Source organism: Heterodontus francisci, chromosome 6 (assembly GCF_036365525.1).
Source record: "Heterodontus francisci isolate sHetFra1 chromosome 6, sHetFra1.hap1, whole genome shotgun sequence".
Taxonomy (NCBI): domain Eukaryota; kingdom Metazoa; phylum Chordata; class Chondrichthyes; order Heterodontiformes; family Heterodontidae; genus Heterodontus; species Heterodontus francisci.
Genome location: NC_090376.1, coordinates 5,595,259 through 5,609,106, shown reverse-complemented (window position 1 = coordinate 5,609,106; position 13,848 = coordinate 5,595,259). Strand labels below are relative to the sequence as shown.

At 46.1% G+C, this 13,848-nt stretch overlaps 1 protein-coding gene across 1 annotated transcript in view; it reads left to right on the top strand.

The window, feature by feature from the left end:
- Positions 1 to 646: 646 nt before the first annotated feature.
- Positions 647 to 13,848, top strand: part of xrra1 (X-ray radiation resistance associated 1) — a 143,640-nt gene continuing 130,438 nt past the window's right edge. The window contains exons 1-2 of the mRNA XM_068033018.1: positions 647 to 1,173; positions 4,260 to 4,324. The gene's annotated coding sequence lies outside the window, so the exon portion shown is untranslated. The remainder of the gene's footprint in view (positions 1,174 to 4,259; positions 4,325 to 13,848) is intronic.

The window sequence follows — 13,848 nt, the reverse complement described above, 5'->3', positions numbered from 1 at the left end:
GTCTAAGGGTTTTTGCATCACCTAATCATTGACTTACCTTACCTTCTCTGATTGGTGTTGATCCACACTGTAGGCCTTGATTCTTCAACTTTGCTTCTCAATAGAATTCTCACCTGATCACCCCTCCCCTACCCCAGCCCATCCACTTGTAATATTGTACCTTACCACTGCTTTATTTTTCATTGTTAAATAGGTTAACTTACTTAAATCTCGACCAAAACTGCTTTACTGGGGTCCCCTGCCTGCAGCAGATGGAGGTTATGGAGAGTCGTACACTTCAATCTGATTTTGAAGTTAACAGAACAGCGAAAGAAATAACTGAGAAGGAGGAGGAGAAGGTGAAGGAGGAGATGAAGGAGCATGAGCAGGAGAAGGTGAAGGAGGAGGAGAAGGTGAAGGTGGAGGAGAAGAAGGAGGAGGAGAAGGTGAAGGTGGAGGAGGAGGAGAAGGTGAAGGAGGAGGAGAAGGTGAAGGAGGAGGAGCAGGAGAAGGTGAAGGAGGAGGAGAAGGTGAAGGTGGAGGAGAAGGTGAAGGAGAAGGAGCAGGAGGAGGGGAAGGTGAAGGAGGAGGAGAAGGTGAAGGAGGAGGAGAAGGAGAAGGAGGAGGAGAAGAAGGAGCAGGAGGAGAAGAAGGAGCAGGAGGAGGAGAAGGTGAAGGAGCAGGAGGAGGAGGAGGAGGTGAAGGAGGAGGAGAAGGTGAAGGTGGAGGAGAAGAAGGAGGAGAAGGTGAAGGTGGAGGAGGAGGAGAAGGTGAAGGAGGAGGAGAAGGTGAAGGAGGAGGAGAAGGTGAAGGTGAAGGAGGAGGAGAAGGAGAAGGAGGAGGAGAAGGAGGAGGAGAAGGTGAAGGAGCAGGTGAAGGGGAAGGAGCAGGAGGAGGAGAAGGTGAAGGAGGAGGAGAAGGTGAAGGAGAAGGAGGAGGAGAAGAAGGAGCAGGAGGAGGAGAAGGTGAAGGAGCAGGAGGAGGAGAAGGTGAAGGAGCAGGAGGAGGAGGAGGAAAAGGTGAAGGAGGAGGAGAAGGAGGAGAAGGTGAAGGAGCAGGAGAAGGAGGAGGTGAAGGAGCAGGAGGAGGAAAAGGTGAAGGAGGAGGAGAAGGCGGAGGAGAAGGCGGAGGAGGAGCAGGAGGAGGAGGAGCAGGAGGAGGAGGAGAAGGACGAAGAGGAGGAATTTAATGACGGTGGGTTTAATTTTCTGATTTGTTTTTCCATCCCCTTCCCTATAGTCACTGATTTATGATTACTGAGGTGATGGCTGCCTTCTGGTCGCAGTGTGAGCCTGGAAGAGAGGGATTGTTAGCGGGGTATTCTATTGTGGGAGACAACACAGACAAGCCCACCTTCCCTCGCTCAAAGTCCATTATGTGCATTTTCCAACACTGGATAATGATCAGGAGTGAGGAACCTCCAACAACACACAAGAAGTTCGACACCATCCAGGGCCTTGATCGGCCCGCCATCCACACAAAACATTCACTGCCTTTACTGTGACAGCAGTGTGTACTATCCACAGGATGCACTGCAGTGACTCACCAAGGCCACTTTGATGGGAATCCCCAAATGTACACCCTCCACTACCCTGATGAACAAGGGGAGCTGATGCATGGGAACACCACCACCTCCAAGTTCCCCTCCAAATCGCTCACCATGCTGACTTGGACATGTTCCTTCATTGTCACTGGAACTCATGACCTAACTGTAACGTGGGAGCACCTTCAGCACTCGAACTACAGCAATTCAAGAAGAAGGCCCACCACCATCTTCTCAAGGGGCAGCTAGGAATGGGCAATAAATAAATTTCCAGCAACACCACAACCCAAGAATGAATTTAAAAAGTACATATATTTGTTTAATTCCACTGGCACCCTGTTCTCCAACACATCAAGTTCAAAATCTTGGTCTGCATTTATAATGTCCCACCCCCACCTCTGTAATATCTATTAGCCCTGCATCCCAGACAGTAGCCTGCCACCTTCTACCGTCCTGTGCAAACTTCCACCCATCCACTGGCGAAAATGCTTCCAGCTGTCGCAATCCCTTATTCCATCATTTCCTTAAATTCGGGTTACTAATGAGCACAAAATCCAGGCTGACGCTTGCAGTGCCAGTACTGAGGGAGCGCTGCACTGTTGGAGGGTCAGTACTGAGGGAGCGCTGCACTGTTGGAGGGTCAGTACTGAGGGAGCGCTGCACTGTTGGAGGGTCAGTACTGAGGGAGTGCTGCACTGTCGGAGTCATAGAGTTTTACAGCACAGAAACGGGCCCTTCGGCCCAACGCGCCTGTGCCAACCATCAAGCACCCATCCTAACTAATCCCATTTCCCCGCACTTGGCCCATAGCCTTGTATGTTATGGCGTTTCAAGTGCTCATCTAAATACTTCTGGAATGTCGTGAGTGCTCCTGCCTCTACCACCCCTTCAGGCAGTGTGTTCCAGATTCCAGCCACCCTCTGGGTGAAAACATTCCTCCTCAACTCCCCTCTAAACCTCCCTGCCCCATTACCTTAGATCCATGCCCCCTGGTTATTGACCTCTCCGCTAAGGGAAAAAGTTTCTTCCTATCTATCCTATCAATGCTCCTCATAATTTTGTATACCTCAATCAGGACCCCCCTCAGCCTTCTCCGCTCCAAGGAAAACAACCCCAGCCCATCTAGTCTGTCTTCATAACTGAAATGCTCCAGTTTAGGCAACATCCTGGTGAATCTCCTCTGCACCCTCTCCAGTGCAATCACATCCTTCCTATAGTGTGGTGACCAGAACTGTACACAGTACTGCAGCTGTGGCCGAAACCAGCGTTTTATACAGCTCCATCATAACCTTCCTGCTCTTAAATTCTATGCCTCGGCTAATAAAGGCAAGTATCCCATATGCCTTCCTAACCACCTTATCTATCTGTGCTGCTGTCTTCAGTGATCTATGGACAAGCACCCAAAGGTCCCTCTGACCCTCTGTACTCCCTAGGGTCCTACCATCCATTGTATATTCCCTTGTCTTGTTAGACCTCCCAAAATGCATCACTTCACACTTCTCAGGATTAACCTCCATTTGCCACTGCTCCGCCCATCTTATCAGCACAACTATATCGTCCTGTAATCTAAGGATTTCCTCCTCACTATCTACGACGCCACCAATTTTCGTGTCATCTGCGAACTTACTGATCATACCTCCTATATTCACGTCTAAATCATTAATGTGCACTACAAAACAGTAAGGGTTCCAGCACCGATCCCTGCAGTACCCCACTGGTCACAGGCCTCCATTCACAAAAACAACCCTCTACCATCACTCTCTGCCTCCTTCCATTAAGTTAATTTTGAATCCAATTTGCTAAATTACCCTGGATCCCATGGGCTCTTATCTTCTTAACCAATCTCCCATGCGGGACCATATCAAAAGCCTTACTGAAGTCCATGTAGAATACATCTACTGCTTTACCCTCTTCTGCACCTCGAGTCACCTCCTTGAAAATTTCAATCAAGTTAGTTAGACATGATCTCCCCCTGACAAAGTCATGCTGACTATCCCTGATTATTTCCTGCCTCTCCAAGTGTAGATTAATCCTGTCTCTCAGAATGTTTTCCAATATTTTCCCAACCTGATGTTAGACTCACCGGTTTATCCCTGCTACCCTTCTTGAATAATGGTACCACATTCGCTATCCTCCAATCCTCTGGTACCTCTCCTGTGGCCAGAGAGGATCTGAAAGGAGGGGCATTGCTGAGGGAGCACTGCATTGTCGGAGGTGCCACCTTTTGGATGAGACATTAAACCGAAGTTCCATCTGCCGTCTCAGGTGGACATAAAAGATACCATGACCACACTTTCGAGCAAGAGCAGGGGAGTTCTCCCCGATGTCCTGGTCAATATTTATTCCTCAATCAACATCACTAACATGATTTGCTTGATCTTCCACTTTAACAACAAATTCCATAACCTTTGAAATGACATTAGTCATGAACTAAGACCATGTAACTGAGTGGGACATGAGAAGGCTGCCATCATCCACCTCATCACTAAGAGCAGATAAGCTGGTCGTTATCAGATTGCTATTTGTGGACCTTGCTGTGCTTAAATTGACTTGTCACATTTACTGCATTCCAACAGTGACCATACTTCAAATAAGATATCTTCATTGGTTGTAAAGGCTTTTGGAAGTCCTGAGTTTGTGGAAAGCACTTTAGAAATGCAAGTCTGTCTTTCTTTAATTGTTGAAGTATGACTGTGCGTCAAAAGCTAATTCATGTTCTCTGTCTTACCCTTTGCAGACCTCTCTCCGCTTAGCCCGTACTCAGATGTGGACTTCCCCATTGTGAATGTGGCCACTGAGGAGGTACAGTAAGTTGTGCTGAGTCCTTATGGTTTAAGAATGATTGTGGTGATTTCATAATTTGGCGCTGCCATTGTGGAACCAGTCCTCTCAGGGGAGTTTGCAGGCTGCAATTCCCTGAGCTGTGCTCTTCGCCAGAAGCCACGTCTTGCAGAATCACCCCAGAATTATAATCTTTTGAATAAAAATGTCATTGTAATGTCATTGTAATGTCATTGTCTCTTGTCATCTTCGTGGCAGCTGCGCCGCTTTTCTTTTTTCTCGGTAAAAAGAGAAATTGGTACTTGCTGTTTCTGTTCAGCGTTATTTCCCTTCTGTTTATCTAAGGAGGGGACACCAAGCTCAAATTCATCACAGGAGTGGGTGCGGAAGGGAAGACGGTCCTTTCTTCCACACCCCATTGAAATGTCCTGAAGAAAGTTGATAGAAAGGCATGGCAGGAGGTGACCAAGTGTATGAATGTCACTGGGACGTGGCTACAGTACCACAGCATATTCTAATGATCTAACCAGAACAAACAACAAAGAACAAAGAACAGTACAGCACAGGAACAGGCCATTCGGCCCTCCAAGCCTGCGCCGATCTTGATGCCTGCCTAAACTAACACCTTCTGCACTTCCGGGGCCCATATCCCTCTATTCCCTTCCTAATCATGTATTTGTCAAGATGTCTCTTAAACGTCGCTATCGTATCCGCTTCCACCACCTCCCCTGGCAGCAAGATCCAGGCACTCACCACCCTCTGTGTAAAAAAACTTGCCTCGACATCCCCTCTAAACTTTGCCCCTCGCACCTTAGACCTATGTCCCCTAGTAACTGACTCTTCTACCCTGGGAAAAAGCTTCTGACTACCCACTCTGTCCATGCCGCTCATAACTTTGTAAACCTCTATCATGTCGCCCCTCCACCTCCGAAGTGTCCAGGTATGGGGGCGCCTCTTATTCCTGAACTCTGAGAGTAGTGAGAGAGAGCTAGAGAGCGAATAGAGAACACAGAGTAGGGAGAGAGCGGAGTCCAGCGAGTGTGACTGCAGAGAGCAGCGTGCTAAAGCAGCAGAAGCATATTGCAGCAACTTATCCCCAGCTGCTACTTGTGAGAGTTTTCACCCAGTTGCTGAATATTATCTGTGCACCATCCATCCTATCCCTAGATCCCCGACCTCCTGCACCGGTTGTACAATGACATATCCTTGTCATCCTTTCCATGTTGGGGCTCGTAACATGCTTACCCACATGAAAGTCAGAAAGATGTTCATCCCTTTGCAGGAAGGAACTGTTTATACTAAAAGGGAGCAGAATACAACTGGAGGTGGATTGAGCAACATACAAGCTGGGGGTTCCTGCCTTTCATCTGCACATTCTACTAATGTTGCCAACTCTGGTCCAATGTGTTCCTGGAGGTCTTATCACGTGAGTGGCGCAGTGGTTAGCACCACAGCCTCACAGCTCCAGGGACCTGGGTTCGATTCTACCTATAACCAAAGTTATACCTTTGAGTATAACTGCCTGTGCGGAGTTTGCAAGTTCTCCGTGTCTGCGTGGGTTTTTTCCAGGTGCTCCGGTTTCCTTCCACATCCAAAGACTTGCAGGTGATAGGTAAATTGGCCATTGTAAATTGCCCCTAGTGTAGGGATGTGATAGGGAATATGGGATTACTGTAGGGTTAGTATAAATGAGTGGTTGTTGGTCGGCACAGACTCGGTGGGCCGAAGGGCCTGTTTCAGTGCTGTATCTCTAAATAAAAATAAATAAAATAAAAAATAAATAAATGATCTCTTGCCGACAACTGTTCCCGGGCCCACATTCCCACCCTCCGAAAGTGCAGCACTCTCTCAGTCATCCAACATGTCTATCCTTGCGCCATCCCGCTTTCCCCAAGCAGGTCAGCGCCAGACTGTTACCTGATTCCTGACTGTTAGTCAGTCTTCTTACCCATCTCAGATACAATGAACAAAAGTCTTTGGGAACAAAGCGAGGGGAAAACCACAACTTTTTTTAAGCTGTCATAATTTTCCTCCTGGGAGTTGCTCGCAGCATTGTCCAGGTGATTAATCTTTAATTCCTGGAGACAACAGGACAATCATGGAGGATTGGCAACTTTTGATTTGGCAGCATTTCCATGCAAAGCTGCCTGGATGGCAACTGATTCCAGTGTCCTGAGAATCTCCACATGGCTGTACAAGAGCAGCTAAGGGATGGTTCTCTCTTCCTCCCTCTTTCAGATCCATAAGGATCTCTGAGCTTACACTGCTCCAACTGGCCAGTATTTTTTATAAATATTTTGCTCTCTTGCTGGGGATTGAACCTTAGACCTTTGAGTATAACGTCTACCACATGAGCCATTGGGGAACTTCTCTAACTCTCCACCTCCCCCACTTAAACCTCACCTCTTTAACCAAGCTTTTGGTCACCCTGCTCATATCTCACTTGGCTTGGTATCCATTTTTGTCTGATTACATTTCCATGAAGCCATAGCTCAGTGGGTAGCACTCTCTCCTTTGTGATAGAAGGTTGTGGATTCAAGTCCCACTCTGGAGAGTTGAGCCCAGAATCCAAGCTAACACTCCCAGGGCAGTACTGAGGGAGCGCTGCACTGTCAGAGGGTCAGTACTGAGGGAGTGCTGCACTGTCAGAGGGTTAGTACTGAGGGAGCACTGCACTCTTAGAGGGTCAGTACTGAGGGAGTGCTGCACTGTTGGAGGGGCAATACTGAGGGAGTGCTGCATTATTAGACAGTCAGTACTGAGGGAGTGCTGCACTGTTGGAGGGGCAATACTGAGGGAGTGCTGCACTGTCAGAAGGTCAGTACTGAGGGAGTGCTGCACTGTCGGAGGGTCAGTACTGAGGGAGTGCTGCACTGTCGGAGGGGCAATACTGAGGGAGTGCTGCATTATTAGACGGTCAGTACTGAGGGAGCACTGCACTGTCAGAGGGTCAGTGCTGAGGGCGGGCGGCACTGTCAGAGGGTTAGTACTGAGGGAGTGCTGCACTGTCAGAGGGTCAGTACTGAGGGAGCACTGCACTCTGTGACATCCTGAGTTTATAAAAGGCGCTATAGAAATGCAAGTCTTGGATCCCTGACTAACTGCACCCTCATCCAGTGAAATGTTGACAGGCTGAAGTCAGGGCAGAGGAGAGCCCTTGGGTAAATAAACACTCAATGCAGAAGTCTAAAAAAGTCAGAGCATCTTCACCAACAGTCTGCCAGCACTTTTTTTTTTACAAAACAGTTCCTTCAACCCAAGGCAAAATTGTGAAAGTTAAATTGTGGATTGATTGACAGCATCTGCTGTCAATATAATACTGTTGGAATGAAGAGCTCCTGATGTGTTGGCTGCAGGAGGTCTTTGCAAAACAAACTCAGACGACTTCAATCCATGAGCATGGGTCCATAAAATTGTCCTGAGTTTTGCAGCATCATTTGAAATGGAGCAGAATTTGTAAGGAGCATCCAGGAGGGTTTTCTCGAGCAGTATGTAAATAGTTCTACTCGGGAAGGGGCCATACTGGACCTGGTGTTGGGGAATGAGCCGGGCCAGGTGGTTGACGTTTCAGTAGGGGACTACTTTGGGAATAGTGATCACAATTCCGTAAGTTTTAGAATACTCATGGACAAAGACGAGAGTGGTCCTAAAGGAAGAGTGCTAAATTGGGGGAAGGCCAACTATACCAAAATTCGGCAGGAGTTGGGGAATGTAGATTGGGAGCAGCTGTTTGAAGGTAAATCCACATTTGATATGTGGGAGGCTTTTAAAGAGAGGTTGATTAGCGCACAGGAGAGACATGTTCCTGTGAAAATGAGGGATAGAAATGGCAAGATTAGGGAACCATGGATGACAGGTGAAATTGTGAGACTAGCTAAGAGGAAAAAGGAAGCAATCATAAGGTCTAGGCGGCTGAAGAAAGACGAAGCTTTGAAAGAATATCGGGATTGTAGGCGCAATCTGAAACGAGGAATTAAGAGGGCTAAAAGGGGTCATGAAATATCTTTAGCAAACAGGGTTAAGGAAAATCCCAAAGCCTTTTATTCATATATAAGGAGCAAGAGGGTAACTAGAGAAAGGATTGGCCCACTCAAGGACAAAGGAGGAAAGTTATGCGTGGAGTCAGAGAAAATGGGTGAGATTCTAAACGAGTACTTTGCATCGGTATTCACCAAGGAGAGGGACATGACGGATGTTGAGGTTAGGGACAGATGTTTGATTACTCTTGGTCAAGCTGGCATAAGGAAGGAGGAAGTGTTGGGTATTCTAAAAGGCATTAAGGTGGACAAGTCCCCAGGTCCGGATGGGATCTATCCCAGGTTACTGTGGGAAGCGAGAGAGGAAATAGCTGGGGCCTTAACTGATATCTTTGCAACATCCTTAAACACGGGTGAGGTCCGGAGGACTGGAGAATTGCTAATGTTGTCCCCTTGTTTAAGAAGGGTAGCAGGGATAATCCAGGTAATTATAGACCGGTGAGCCTGACGTCAGTGGTAGGGAAGCTGCTGGAGAAGATACTGAGGGATAGGATCTATTCCCATTTGGAAGAAAATGGGCTTATCAGTGATAGGCAACATGGTTTTGTGCAGGGAAGGTCATGTCTTACCAACTTAATAGAATTCTTTGAGGAAGTGACAAAGTTGATTGATGAGGGAAGGGCTGTACATGTCATATACATGGACTTCAGTAAAGCGTTTGATAAGGTTCCCCATGGTAGGCTGATGGAGAAAGTGAAGGCGCTTGGGGTCCAAGGTGTACTAGCTAGATGGATAAAGAACTGGCTGGGCAACAGGAGACAGAGAGTAGCAGTGGAAGGGAGTTTCTCAAAATGGAAACGTGTGACCAGTGGTGTTCCACAGGGATCCGTGCTGGGACCACTGTTGTTTGTGATATACATAAATGATTTGGAGGAAAGTATAGGTGGTCTGATTAGCAAGTTTGCAGACGACACTAAGATTGGTGGAGTAGCAGATAGTGAAGGGGACTGTCAGAGAATACAGCAGAATATAGATAGACTGGAGAGTTGGGCAGAGAAATGGCAGATGGAGTTCAATCAGGGCAAATGCGAGGTGATGCATTTTGGAAGATCCAATTCAAGAGTGAATTATACAGTAAATGGAAAAGTCCTGGGGAAAATTGATGTACAGAGAGATTTGGGTGTTCAGGTCCATTGTTCCCTGAAGGTGGCAACGCAGGTCAATAGAGTGGTCAAGAAGGCATACGGCATGCTTTCCTTCATCGGATGGGGTATTGAGTACAAGAGTTGGCAGGTCATGTTACAGTTGTATAGGACTTTGGTTCGGCCACATTTGGAATACTGCGTGCAGTTCTGGTCGCCACATTACCAAAAGGATGTGGATGCTTTGGAGAGGGTGCAGAGGAGGTTCACCAGGATGTTGCCTGGTATGGAGGGCGCTAGCTATGAAGAGAGATTGAGTAGATTAGGATTATTTTCATTAGAAAGACGGAGGTTGAGGGGGGACCTGATTGAGGTGTACAAAATCATGAGAGGGATAGACAGGTTGGATAGCAAGAAGCTTTTTCCCAGAGTGGGGGATTCAATTACAAGGGGACACAAGTTCAAAGTGAAAGGGGAAAAGTTTAGCGGGGATATGCGTGGAAAGTTCTTTACGCAGAGGGTGGTGGGTGCCTGGAACGCATTGCCAGCGGAGGTGGTAGACGCGGGCACGATAGCGTCTTTTAAGATGTATCTAGACAGATTCATGAATGGGCAGGAAGTAAAGAGATACAGACCCTTAGAAAATAGGCGATAGGTTTAGATAGAGGATTTGGATCGGCGTAGGCTTGGAGGGCCGAAGGGCCTGTTCCTGTGCTGTAATTTTTCTTTGTTCTTTGAAAGAGTCCTTTTGCTTTCATGCATCATCTGAAGATCCACTGAGACAGTGCAGAGGAAACATATTTGAAAAAATTTCTGGTGCAGGAATTGGAAACCTATCATTTGACTTTTCGGCAATGCAACAATTTCGAACCATACAATGATACAGCACAGAAGGAGGTCATTCAGCCCATGGTGCCTGTACAAGCTCTTTGGTAGAACTGTCCAATTAATCCCACTCCCTTGCTATTTCCCAATAGCCCTGTAATGTTTTCCTCCACAGTTAACTTTGCTGTAATGAGACAACAGAAACCAGAAGATCACTAATCATACCTAAACTTGACTCTTTAATCCTTTTTTTTTACATTAGTCTTCTAAATTCAAAACGCTTTCTGTTACCATTATGTTGTGAAAAGAAGGTGATAGGTTGATTATCTCCTGTATTTAACACCCAGCTGTGGCAGGCTCTACAATGGCAAGATTTCTCAGAACACACCTTTTTATCAGTGTTTTATCTGGCAACTACTCTGTGCATAGATGGTACACTTTTGGGTTTTTCATGTACCTGCATGGGCCAGTGTGAGCTTCAGAGCAGTAAGTTCCAGCCTGACACACCATCCTGACTTGGAACTATATCGCCGTTCCTTCACTGTCGCTGGGTCAAAATCCTGGAACTCCCTTCCTAACAGCACTGTGGATGTACCTACCCCACATGGACTGCGGCAGTTCAAGAAGGCAGCTCACCACCACCTTCTGAAGGGCAATTAGGGATGGGTAATAAATTACTGTCCTAGCCAGCGACACCCACATCCCATGAATTAATTTTTAAAAAGTTCCACTGAGTGGCTGGCACTTTCACAGCTTTGGTGAACAGGATCAATGCTTTACTGTGGTGCAGGGGCTGTTCAGATGCGGGGTGTGAACCACACTCATACACTCACACGCACACATGCAAACATAAACAAACTGTCATGCTTGGAAGGAGCCATGATGAAATAATAAACTGGAGGAATTATAAAATAAAAGTCAACTGTTGAACTGAACCACAAGAAAATGGGCACATTTGTACCACAGACAAAGTGGAGTAGAGGTCAGGTGACCCCGTCCTGTACTGTCAATAAACACATTGGTCGGTGAGGATGAAACCTGTTAACCTTGTCTGAATTTACCCTGGGAGCCCATTACATATTGATGACTCCTATCTACAGCAATGAACTAAAAGGAGTTCGTAGACTGACTGACTCCACAGCCCAAACCAAGATGAATAAGTGTGAAGTAGCACCATTGTAACAGAATGGTCCCCATCCAGATGCCAACAGATAGCAATGGTTTCCATATCCTGGATCATTGTATGGTAACACCGGGGAAGATGGGCCATTTTTCACCTAACAGACTCAAATGTGTCTTAAAAGGTAGCTCTCTGGAGAAAGAGAGGGGATCAACCAAAGACCACAGAAAGTCAGTTCCAGCCAGAGGCTATGAGATACGAAAGTACCCTGATGAATAACAACCTGAACAACCATTACGATAGAGAAATTGCAAGATATCTTTGAGACTCTCCATCTGTGAAAGTAAACCAGGATTCACACCACCAACTTTGGGCTGAGTTTAACCACAGAAGACTGCAACATTTCAGCAACTCCAAGACAAGGAACATTCAGGCCTGCAACACCGTTATAAAGTTTCCTCCCAAAAGAAACTCTGAAGGTTCTTTAAACAATGGATGCTTGTACAGTAATTTGGACTTTAATTGCATCCTACCCTTTACTCTCTATCGATCTATTCTTGTGGCTGCATGTTTGTGTGAATGCGTGTGTGGGTGAGGTTGCGACCATTTTGGTCATTGTTTAAAAATAGTTATTTTTCTTTTTTTAACCTGTCGTTTGTCTGTTTATTTGACCCTAAAAACATTAAGGGACTAACGCACTATTTTTAACAAACACTATCTGCGATCAGTTGTGAGGTGACAAGTGAAAGCAACCCACACACACTGCCTATCCGTAATAACATGCATGAGCAAAAACTTTTTTACACCGTGAGTGGTTAGGATCTGGAATGTGAGTGTGGTGGAGGCAGATTCAGTCGTGGCTTTCAAAAGGGAATTGGATAATTATCTGAAGAGAAAAGATTTGCAAGGCTACAGGAAAAAGGCAGGGGGAGTGGCTCTTGTAGAGAGCTGGCATGGACAAGACAAGCCGAATGACCTCCTTCTGTGCTGTAACCATTCTATGATTCTTTGAAACATGGAAAATTGGAAAGATTTACAGCACCAAGGAAGCTATCCAGTCTAATCCCATTTTCCACCTTTTAGTCCAAAGTGTTGTAGGTTACGGCACCTCAAGTGCTGTAAACCAAATGGTTTTTAAATGTGATGAGGGTTTCTGCCTCTAACACCCTTTCAGGCATTGAGTTCCAGATCCCTATCACCCTCTGGGTGAAATATTATTCCTCTAATTCTTCCACCAATTACTTTAAATCTCTGTCCTTGGTTATTGACCTCTCTGCTAAAGGAATAGCTCCTTCCTATCCACTCTATCTAGGCCCCTCATAATTTTATACACAATTAAATTTCCCCTAATCCTCCTCTGTTCCAAAGAAACAAACCCAGCTATTTAATCTTTACCCATAACTAAAATTCTCCATTCTTCACAACATCCTTGTAAAACTCTTCTGTACCCTCTCTGGTGTGATCACATCCTTCCTGTAATGCAGTGACCAGAACTGTATGCAGTCTTCTAACTGTGGTCTGACTAGTGTTTTATATAGTTCTAGCATAGCCTCCCTGCTCTTATACTCTAGGTTTCAGCCAATAAAGAAAAGTATCCCGTAATGCCTTCTTGACCACCTTATCTATATGATCTATTACCTTCAGAGATCTGTAGACATACACTCCAAGATCCCTCTGTTCCTCTACTCTTCTTAGTATTCTACCATTTATTGTGTATTCCCTTGTCTTATTTTCCCTTCCCAAATGCATTACCTACATTTCTCCAGATTTAATACCATTTGCCACTGTTCTGCCTGCCTGATCAATCCTTTGATATCTTCCTGCAGTCCACAGCTTTCTTCCTCACTATCAACCACACAGCTAATTTTCATATCAACTGCAGACTTCTTAGTCAAACCTCTACATGTCTCTGACCCTCTGCCTTCCCACTTAAAGCCCACCTCTTTGACCAAGCTTTTGTTCACTCCTCCTAATATCTTCCTTGTCACACCATCCATTTTATCTGATTATTCCTGTGATGGGCCTTGGATTGTTTTTCTACGTTATAATTTCTGTCTGAAGGGGGAGGTGGTGGCGTAGTGGTATTGTCACTGGACTAGTAACCCAGAGACCCAGGGTATTCTCAGGGGACGTGGGTTCACATCCCACCACAGCAGAAGGTGGAATTTGAATTCAATTAATAAATCTGGAATTAAAAGCTAGTCTAATGATGGCCATGAAACCATTGTCGATTGTTGTAAAAACCCATCTGGTTCACTAATGTCCTTTAGGGAAGGAAATCTGCTGGCCTTACCTGGTCTGGCCTATATGTGACTCCAGACCCACAGCAATGTGGTTAACTCTTACATGCCCTCTGAAATGGCCTAGCAAGCCACTCAGTTGTATCTAACCGCTACAAAGTCAATAAAAAGGAATGAAACCGGACGGGCCACCCGGCATCGACCTAGGCACCGGAAACGACAATGGCAAACCCAGCCCTGT